Here is a 10,097-nt window from a genome sequence, read left to right as displayed (position 1 = left end):
CAAGCTAATGCGCATGCGCAGACCTAAATGCGCGTCTCTTCGGAGGCACGCGTCTGACTGTTTCTATAGAAACCGGTGAATCTAACGGCCGCTGAAGTGACGCGATGACTTTACCAGTCGGCGATTGGCTCTTGGCTTTAGGAGGCGAGACTTATTCCGCCATATTTCGCGTTACACTTTCTCCCATTCAAAACAATACGAGTGACACGTCTTGTGTTATTCTATAGTCTTTGATTTAGCTCTATGCAGGGTGTCATGCCATGTCCCTCAAACACCCCATGATTCATGAGTCACCTTTTCTGATCTACGTATTTGCATCATTAATTCACCCTGTTCTACATATTATAAAACAACATACTCAATCTATAAATTCACAAATTAAACAGTAATTGCGTTAAATAGTGTCCGTTGTTCTCCTTTCCGCCAGAGAGGGCGCTCAAGTATTTGTACACAAATGAATAGTCCAGCCCTAGGTTTCAGGAGATGCCGTGGATGAACTAAGCGTTAAGAGTTGGTGTGAATTACATCGTCTTTTCCCGAGTCTCTCTGAGGAGCTGCTCATTCAATGTAAGACACTTTGTGATGATGATGATGATGATGATGATGATGATGGAAGAATGTTTTCGTTTCAAGCTAGCTAAATATTAGCAGAAGTAGGGCTGGACGATATGGCCAAAATTTATATCACGATATAATTCTTAATTTCGGTCGATACGATATAATTCCGATATCGATATGAACTATATAATAGCGCCCAAAAAAATTGCCAAGAACGGCCACAACGTCTGAAAAATGAATTTGCCAAATCTATGAAATCTCTTCCTATAAAACTATATAATATTTAAGAAATAAAACAGTACAAATAAATTTATGTTCAGCTTTTATTTGTATGTAGCCTTCATACAAACATAAAAAATAAACATAAGACTCACTCACTTTTGTAATATTAATATCTTTAACATTAAATTATAATGTAGGCTGATTTTATTATCCTTAATATAGATTAAAACAAAAGTGCTTCAGCCAAGATAAAGATTGTGAACAGTAAAAACAGAAAAAAACAGTGAGAAACAACAAAAACACATTGCTGGGGCAGGAACTTTGTTGAGTGTTGATGACACTAGGGGTGCAATGGTTCAAATTGCTCATGGTTCGGTTCGTATCACGGTTTTAGGGTCACGGTTTTGGTACAGTTCCGAACCGTACCGAAACTGTGACCCTAAAAATAAGACTACTGTCAAATAAAAATAAAGAAAATAAGAACAAACGATCAAACTACAAGCAAATAATTACATCAAAAATAAGTACAATAAAGCAAATATTCAAATAAAATAAACAGTGCTTTTCAGGTTTTCAGGTATCTAACAGCAGTTTTCAGGTACAGAATGGATAAAGTAATCAAATATAAAATAACACTGCATATCTTTACTGTATAAAATAAATAAAGATGAATCATTATTGAAGTTACAAAAACTATTCAGTCAAGAGCAGTGAGTGATTTCTTTGTTATTTGTTGTTTGATTTAACATTAAAACCAGGCAGCAGGAATATTTTTTTCCCTTTAAGACATGCACGATCCAGTAGCTACATATGTTACACATGCGATGTCTTTCTCGACTGTTATACGTTCACTTAAGACATAACCGACTATGTTTGCTAGGATACTCGCCAAGACGGGCATGTTGACTTAATTTTTGTATGAATTTGTCCGCCGAAGCGCAAGACTTGAAAGAGAAGTCAGTATTTGCGCGCTGACTGAAATAAGCGTGTGCGCGCGTCGGATGAGCGCACACAAATCTTCTCACAGCGCGTGCGAGTTCTCTTTCGCGTCTTGTTCTTGAAGGTTTAAGAGCATTAGAGCATACGGCAACGGCACTAGCTGTTAACAGTTTACAAAGAGTGACTGTTTTTTGATTATCGTTGTTGTAACGTTTTGCGCATCCATCGACTGAAACATACATTATCTGAACTCTGTCTGTTTTCCATGTTGCTATTTTAAACAAACCATATTAACGCTGAGCACTGGCTGATGGCTGCGTGTCTCTGTGGTGTACGTCATCACGCCAATCGCGTTCTGCTCTTTCTAACGGCTGCGCCTCAAGTAAGTGAGAAATGTTGTAATGTATATATCGAAATACCGGAAATGTGTTTAAAAATCATATCACCGTTATCGAAAAAAATTATATCGCGATATATATTGATATTGAATTATTGTCCAGCCCTAAGCAGAAGTATGATCATTCACTGGTGTTGACTTACAATGATACATTCTCACTCCGAGTCATTTAACATTTAGTGGTCTGTTTTGGTGAGTGATTCTGTCAGCTTAGATATGTATCCTCATGCAGAAGCTCAAGTTACTGTAGATTTAGCACCAGTCTCTATTATAAATGACATGTGCTCTTATTAAATCAGATGAATGTGACCACGTGCTAAATCTACAGTAACTTGAGCTTCTGCATGAGGATACATATCTAAGCTGACAGCATCACTCACGTGATTTAAATGGTAGTCTATATCGTTTAAACTTTATAAATAGTTTAGCTCACAGGTCAGATGTGGCCTTTGATTAAGTTTTAATTTTGTGTAATTAATTGTAAATAATACGTTCTTTATTGTGCATTGTGCTTTAAATATGGATGACTTTATCAAGGTTTTCGCCAGCTCACACAAAAATCGGCGCATTCAGTTGTTTTAACACCAATATATAGATGGGCAAGCAAATTGTAATTCATTGTTCCATGAATAAATAGTATTTAGCTGAGAACTTGGATTTTGGATGTTAACAGCTATAGAAATAGATGGCCAAAGATATTATGTTTGAGTTGTTATTGTGAAAAACAAAAAAGTCTTGAAGATGTATTTTTATGTTTGAGATGTTTATTTATATTTGATTTTAATCAAATAAAAAGAAATTTGATGTAAGAGTACGGCCTTTGTCCTTCAATTTATGAGTATGGTGTTCGATGCATGATTTTATGATGCCACCCTTGAATTAATCAGTGCTCCACTAAGGCTACCCACCCCTGTTAAAAAAGTCTAGAATCGCCACTGTTTGTTATGTCATTATCTTTGATTTCCTGAATAGTATCTTTATCTCTGGAAAAAAATAAAAAATAATAAAAACATAGTCTGGCTTCCATACTCATTGCACTCATCTTTCTAAGCAATCATTCCTGTATTGGTTTAGTGATTATTTTGAACCTTGTTCTGTTTATCTCCACTGTGAATCTTAGATTAGTATTTTGGATCTCTCTTCTGGTTTTGACCCTGTTTTTGGTGTATTCTGGCATTAAAGAATACTTTAAATCAGGGATTTTAAATCTTTTCAGACACATAGACCTCTCACCCACACTGTCCTACAGTCCTGCATTCATTCATTTTCAAACACGGGAGTATTAACAAACCATCACATGACAATAATGCAATGATAAAGTCATAAAGGTCCCAACCCACTGAGCAAATTACGTCCAGAAGACGTCTTTTTGAGGTCTTGTCTCAGGTTGAAAAGACGTCCACTGAGGGGCCAGAATGAAAGTTTTTATGACGTCTTTTTTTGACGTCTTCTGGACATCCGATATAGACGAACACGCAGAATCACCAAAGGAGAAAAATCACAATTTTTAAGCCACCATTGTGGAGATGAGTGTTTGTTTTAGTTGGGCTCTTGACCCTTGCCTTGTTGACATTAGAGTTTGTTTGGGCTATTTTAACTGAGTCATAACAGCCAGACAAGTAAAGAGAAATGATCAGGTGTTTATTATGTTTTCACATAATCATTATTTGACCTGAATCACTGAACTCATTTAGAGCCCAATCTCTGAGTTAGATTTATGTTATTGATTACAGCAGCACTGTGAGTCTACAGCACAGGATCAGCTTTATCAATATAATATAAAGGATTTCACATGATAAAAAAAAAAATATTTTAGGCACACACAGACATCAAAAATCAGCCTGTGAATCTCAATGACGGTGACAAGCAACATATTCTGATCAGCAGTTCAACTCTGAACATTAGAAAACGTCTCAGTTACGTATGTAACCCTCGTTCCCTGAAGGAGGGAACGGAGACGTACGTCAGTAGTGACCGACGAATTGGGATATCGCTAGAGAGCCCCTATCAGCTTTGAGAAGACTAAAACAAGCCAATGAACATTGGCGTGCGATATTTGCATAACGCACCCCTCCCCATCCGGGGCATATAAAAGGGGGAGGAGATGCAATCGCACTCTGTTTTTCGCTGAGGAGACAACTGGTGTCCGCACTGCAGCGAGGGTACAGAAACTGTGGCGACGGGACGTACGTCTCCGTTCCCTCCTTCAGGGAACGAGGGTTACATACGTAACCGAGACGTTCCCTTTCAGTCGGTCACGTTCGACGTACGTCAGTAGTGACCGACGAATTGGGATCCCAAATAAAACGCCACAGTTACGAACCCCTTCCAGTGCCCAGCGCAAGCTCTAGCCACCCGTCGCACCAGGGGGACGGAGAAGGGGGCGAGCTTACGCCGGGAAGTCTACTGCTGTTCCGAAATACCCACTAAGTAACTAGACTACACTGGGGAAGCGAACCCGTAGGGGACGCTGCGGAGCCACTACCCACCCAGTGGGGAAGGAATTTATGTGGAACATATGGCCTGGCCCGAAGGGCAGAACGCATACAAGTCCCTGGGATGGCTCCACCTGAGTAGGGGGAGACTCATCTGACAGGTGACAGCAGAACTCTGCTAAGGGAAAGACACGGACTCACCGTAGGGAGTAACCGTGGACAATGCACATATGGAATCACTCACTTAGAGGGATTACAACATATGGAACCCAACCAACAAACAACACCAAAGGTGGATGTTGGTCTGGCATCAGACACTCCGCAATGTCCGAGCCGAAAGAGGAGGCGGAGGAACTCGACAGGGTTCACCGATCGGGGAACACGACTGGAGTAAAAAATGCACGTATCCAGCCCAGAGGGCGGGAATGGCATTGCAAGCCGACACAGAGAACAGGTTCAACGCGTCTACCGGCTAGTGGAAGCGAGTACACGGGAAGAAACCGGTTCCACACGTAAGCTATAAAACCTAGCAAACGTGTTTGGTGTCGCCCAGCCCGCAGCTCTACAGATATCTGTCAGCGAGGCGCTCTGAGCCAACGCCCAGGAAGAGGCCACTACTCTGGTGGAGTGGGCTCTCAACGCAAACGGGCAAGGCACGCCCTGGGAATCATAAGCCAGGGCGATGGCATCCACAATCCAGTGGGCCATCCTCTGCTTGGAGACAGCCTTCCCCTTCTGCTGGCCTCCGTAACAGACAAAGAGCTGATCTGAGGTCCTGAAGCTTCGAGTTCTATCCACGTAAACGCGCAGAGCGCGGACTGGACAGAGCAAAGCCAGGGCTGGGTCTGCTTCCTCCGAAGGCAGCGCTTGCAGGTTCACTACCTGATCTCTGAAGGGAGTGGTAGGAACCTTGGGCACATATCCAGGCCGGGGTCTCAGGACAACGTGAGAGTCACCAGGCCCGAATTCCAGGCACGATTCATCGACCGAAAATGCGTGCAGGTCCCCTACCCTCTTGAGCGAGGCCAATGCAACCAGGAGGACGGTCTTAAGGGACAGTACTTTTAACTCAACTGATTGCAAGGGCTCGAAGGGATGACGCCGAAAGGATGAAAGAACTACGGAGAGATCCCAAGAGGGTATGGAGGGGGGACGAGGCGGATTCAGTCTCCTCGCTCCCCTCAGGAACCTGACGACCAGATCGTGCTTCCCCAAGGACTTCCCATCAACTGCATTGTGATGTGCGGCAATGGCGGCAACATACACTTTGAGGGTGGAGGGAGACAGCCTTCGCCCCAGACCCTCCTGCAGGAAGGAAAGCACGGATCTGACCGAGCATGATCGGGGGTCTTCTCGGTGAGAAGAGCACCACTCAACGAACAGGTTCGACTTCAACGCATAGAGACTCCTAGTGGAAGGAGCTCTAGCGGAAGTGATAGTGTCTACAACCGCTTGCGGGAGATCACCTCCGCATCCCGTCCAGGGACCACACGTGAAGGTTCCACAGGTCGGGACGCAGGTGCCAGAGGGTGCCCCCTCTCTGAGTCAGAAGATCCTTCCTCAGAGGAATGGGCCAGGGAGGGGCTGCCGTGAGGAGCATCAGGTCCGAAAACCATGTCCGGGTGGGCCAATAAGGGGCCACCAACAAGACCTGCTCCCCATCCTCCCTGACTTTGCACAAGAGTTGAGCAAGAAGGCTCACTGGGGGAAACGCATACTTGCGAAGACCCTGGGGCCAAGCATCCGTGCCGAGAGTACCTGCGGTCAGGGAATAGCAACCTCAGATGCTTCTGACTCCATAACAAGGGATGGCGGGCGAGTTGCGACATGCGGCGGGAGCGTAGACCACCTTGATGATTGATGTACGCTACGGTCGCGATGTTGTCTGAGCGGACTAGAACGTGCTTGCCTGTCAACAGCTCCTTGAAGCGGCCCAGCGCAAGACGAACTGCCAGCAACTCGAGGCAATTGATATGCCAATGCAGCTGAGGCCCCATCCATCAGGGCGACCGAGTCCAGTTCCATACCGAGATAAGAGATCCTCTGCCCGGGGGAGAGTTTGCTCTTGTCCCAGTTGACCCGAAGACCCAACCGGCTGAGGTGTGTCAACACCAGATCCCTGTGTTCGCACAACTGCTCCCGCGAACTGGCTAGAATAAGCCAGTCGTCGAGATAGTTGAGAATACGAACGCCTTGTTCCTTGAGGGGAACAATGGCCGCCTCCGCAACCTTCATAAAGACGCGGGGAGACAGGGCCAGCCCGAAGGGCAGGACTTTGTACTGATATGCCCGACCCTCGAACGCAAACCGTAGGAAGGGTCTGTGACGAGGCAGAATCGAGACATGAAAGTACGTGTCCTTCAGGTCTATTGCTGCGAACCAATCTTGGGGACGGATGCATTGAAAAATGCGTTTCTGCGTCAACATCTTGAACGGCAGCCTGTGAAGGGACCGATTCAGGACTCGCAGATCCAAGATTGCCCGTAACCCACCTCCTTTCTTCGATACAATGAAGTAGGGACTGTAAAACCTTGACTTCATATCGGCTGGAGGGACCGGCTCGATTGCACCCTTCGCCAGGAGGACAGCAATCTCCGCCCGAAGAACAGGAGCACTGTCCAGTGACACCTGAGTGTAGTGGACACCTCTGAACACCGGGGGACGCCGGGCGAACTGAATCGCATAGCCGAGCCTGATAGTGTGGATGAACCAGCGGGACGGGCTGGGAAGCGTTAACCAGGCTTCCAGACGCCGAACGAGCGGGACCAAGGGCACCACAGGCGCACCGGGAGTGGGGCAGCGAGGCAGAATACTGGGACTCGACTCGTACAGCGCAGCGGCCCGAAGTGGAGTCAGATTCTGCGGGGTGACAGCAACGATGGGAGACGGTACATGTAGTACAGCCTGCACCATCGGGGCGCCTCCCCACTGGCGAAATGAGAGGGGGCTGCGGACACCAAGGCAGAGCCCCGGGTCCTGACAACCGCGCCCTCTTGTGACCTGGAGGATGAAAGGGAAACAGCTCTTTCTGTGAAAAAGTGGGTACCGCTGGACTCCGGAGAGCCAGCGGCGGGACAGATACAACAAGTTTCTCCCGCCCCTCCCCCGGGAGTGGAGGGGCAGATGGAATCCCCCCCTGAAGAGCTGCTACTTCCTCCTCCAGGTCGCCCGCTTCAGGATCGCGACTTCCTCGACCTCTTACCACCTGGCTTGGCTTGAGCGGGCTGGGCGCCCCGGCCGGCGCCGGCTCCCTGCTGTTTGGCTGGTGGAGGCTGCTGCTTGGCCAACTTAGCGGGAGCGGAGGACGATGAGGCCGGGCGCCTTCGGCGACGAGCAGGCTGAGGTTGCGCCGCCGGCGGGGTGGAGGCAGCAGCGGGCCGGCGGGGCAAGACGTGTTTAATCGCCTCAGCCTGCTTCTGGGCAGCAGAGAACTGTTGGGCGAAGCTCTCCACTGCGTCGCCGAATAGGCCAGCCTGGGACACGGGGGAGTCCAGGAACCGATATTTATCGGTCTCCCTCATGTCAGCCAGGTTTAGCCAAAGATGGCGCTGCTGGACTACCATAGTAGCCATCGCTTGACCAACGGAGCGTGCTGTCACTTTAGTCGCCCAGAGGGCGAGATCGGTGGCAGCTCGCAACTCCCCCAACAGATGTTGGTCAAGACCACCCTGTGGCATTTCCGATAACGCTTTTGCCTGATACACTTGCAAAAGGGCCATGGCATGCAGGACGGAGGCGGCCTGCCCACAAGCTCTATAAGCCTTCTCCGTCAGAGAGGAAGAAAACTTACAGGCTCGGGACGGAAGGCGCGGGTCACCACGCCAGCCGGCGGCCGTAGGGCACAACTGCATCGCTACAGACCGTTCGACTGGAGGGATTCCCGTATAGCCTTTAGCCTCTCCGCCATCCAGGGTGGTGAAGGCGGACGAGGGGCCTGGCCTCGAACGAACACTATACGGCGTCCGCCAAGACCTGGTCACCTCGTCGTGCACCTCCGGGAAGAAAGGCATCGGGGCGGGACGCTGAGGACCAGTGCGACCCGCCCCGAGGTACCAATCGTCAAGCCGAGAGGGGCCGGGACAGGGTGGAGGGTTCCACACGAGCCCGACGCTCTCGGCAGCCCGGGAAAGCACAGCCATCAACTCAGGATCCGACTCGGCCACAGCCGCCACCCCGTGAGACGGGGGCTCAGCCGAGTCATCCTCTCCCGAGGACTCATGCTCGCCTTCCGATACCGTGATCGACATCTGGTCCTCCGCAGGTGCACCGAAGGACAGTACCGGACGCTCCGAAGAGGGCCCGGCATGACACGGTGGTAACACCACTGGCTGCGGTGCTGCAGAGGCGGCAGGGGCCCGCGGAGCAACACTCGGCTGGGAAGCCCTAACCGTGACCCTCAAGTCACCCTGCCTACACGCCGACGAACCGTCACCCCGACCGGAGCCAGAGAAAACGGCCGCACGGGGCATAGGGGAGGGGACCCCCTCTCCCTGAGAACCAAGGAACGAGAGTCTCGACCTCAGCACCGCGATAGTCATGTTCCCACAATGAGAACATGAACCATCTACAAACGCGGCCTCAGCCTGCTGAACGCCCAAGCACGTGATACAGCGATTGTGCCCATCAGCAGGGACCAGGGAGCGACCACACCCAGTAGCGCACAGACGAAATGCCATCTCCCCAGATGCAGGGTTCGTCTGTAAAGTCTAATAGAGGGGGAAACTCACAGCTCTTTTGTGAATGAGACACACAGGGAGTGTCACGAAGTGTGGAAAACACACACACACGGGACCCGGCCAAATCGCAGACCAAACAATTGGGATTACAGCCGATGTTGCCGCCCGGACCCGGAAGCTCGTGGACTCGCTGCAGTGTCGTTGCGCCAAACACGGTAAGAACGCTGTTTCTTCTTGTTTTAAAGATCTTCTTAGCTGTAGGACACCAAAGCTTGGCTCCGAAGCGAAAGACAGAGTGCGATTGCATCACCACCCCCTTTTATATGCCCCGGATGGGGAGGGGTGCGTTATGCAAATATCGCACGCCAATGTTCATTGGCTTGTTTTAGTCTTCTCGAAGCTGATAGGGGCTCTCTAGCGATATCCCAATTCGTCGGTCACTACTGACGTACGTCGAACGTGACCGACTGAAAGGGAACAAGCTACTAAAAAGTCACATAAACAGAACAAAATAAAATATGAGAATAAAGGAAATTACTACGACATTTAAGCTCATAATTTATTCATGCAGCAATGCATGATGGGAACCATGGATGAATTTTGATTGGTGGCTCCCAGAATGCACTGCAACATAGCTTTTTGATGGTCATCACTGTTGAGATTCACAGGCTGATTCTTGATGTCTGTGTGTGCCTAAAATAAATACTTTTTTTTTTGTTAAGCACACCTTTTCTGAATTTTTGAATCATATTGTAAAAGCTGATCTTGTGCTGTAGAATCACAGTGCTGCTGTAATCAATAATGTAAATCTAACTCAGAGATTGGGCTCTAAATGAGTGATTCAGGTCAAATAATGATTATGTGAAAACA

The sequence above is a fragment of the Chanodichthys erythropterus genome, chromosome 17 (assembly GCF_024489055.1).
Source record: "Chanodichthys erythropterus isolate Z2021 chromosome 17, ASM2448905v1, whole genome shotgun sequence".
Taxonomy (NCBI): domain Eukaryota; kingdom Metazoa; phylum Chordata; class Actinopteri; order Cypriniformes; family Xenocyprididae; genus Chanodichthys; species Chanodichthys erythropterus.
This window is presented reverse-complemented; position numbering follows the sequence as displayed.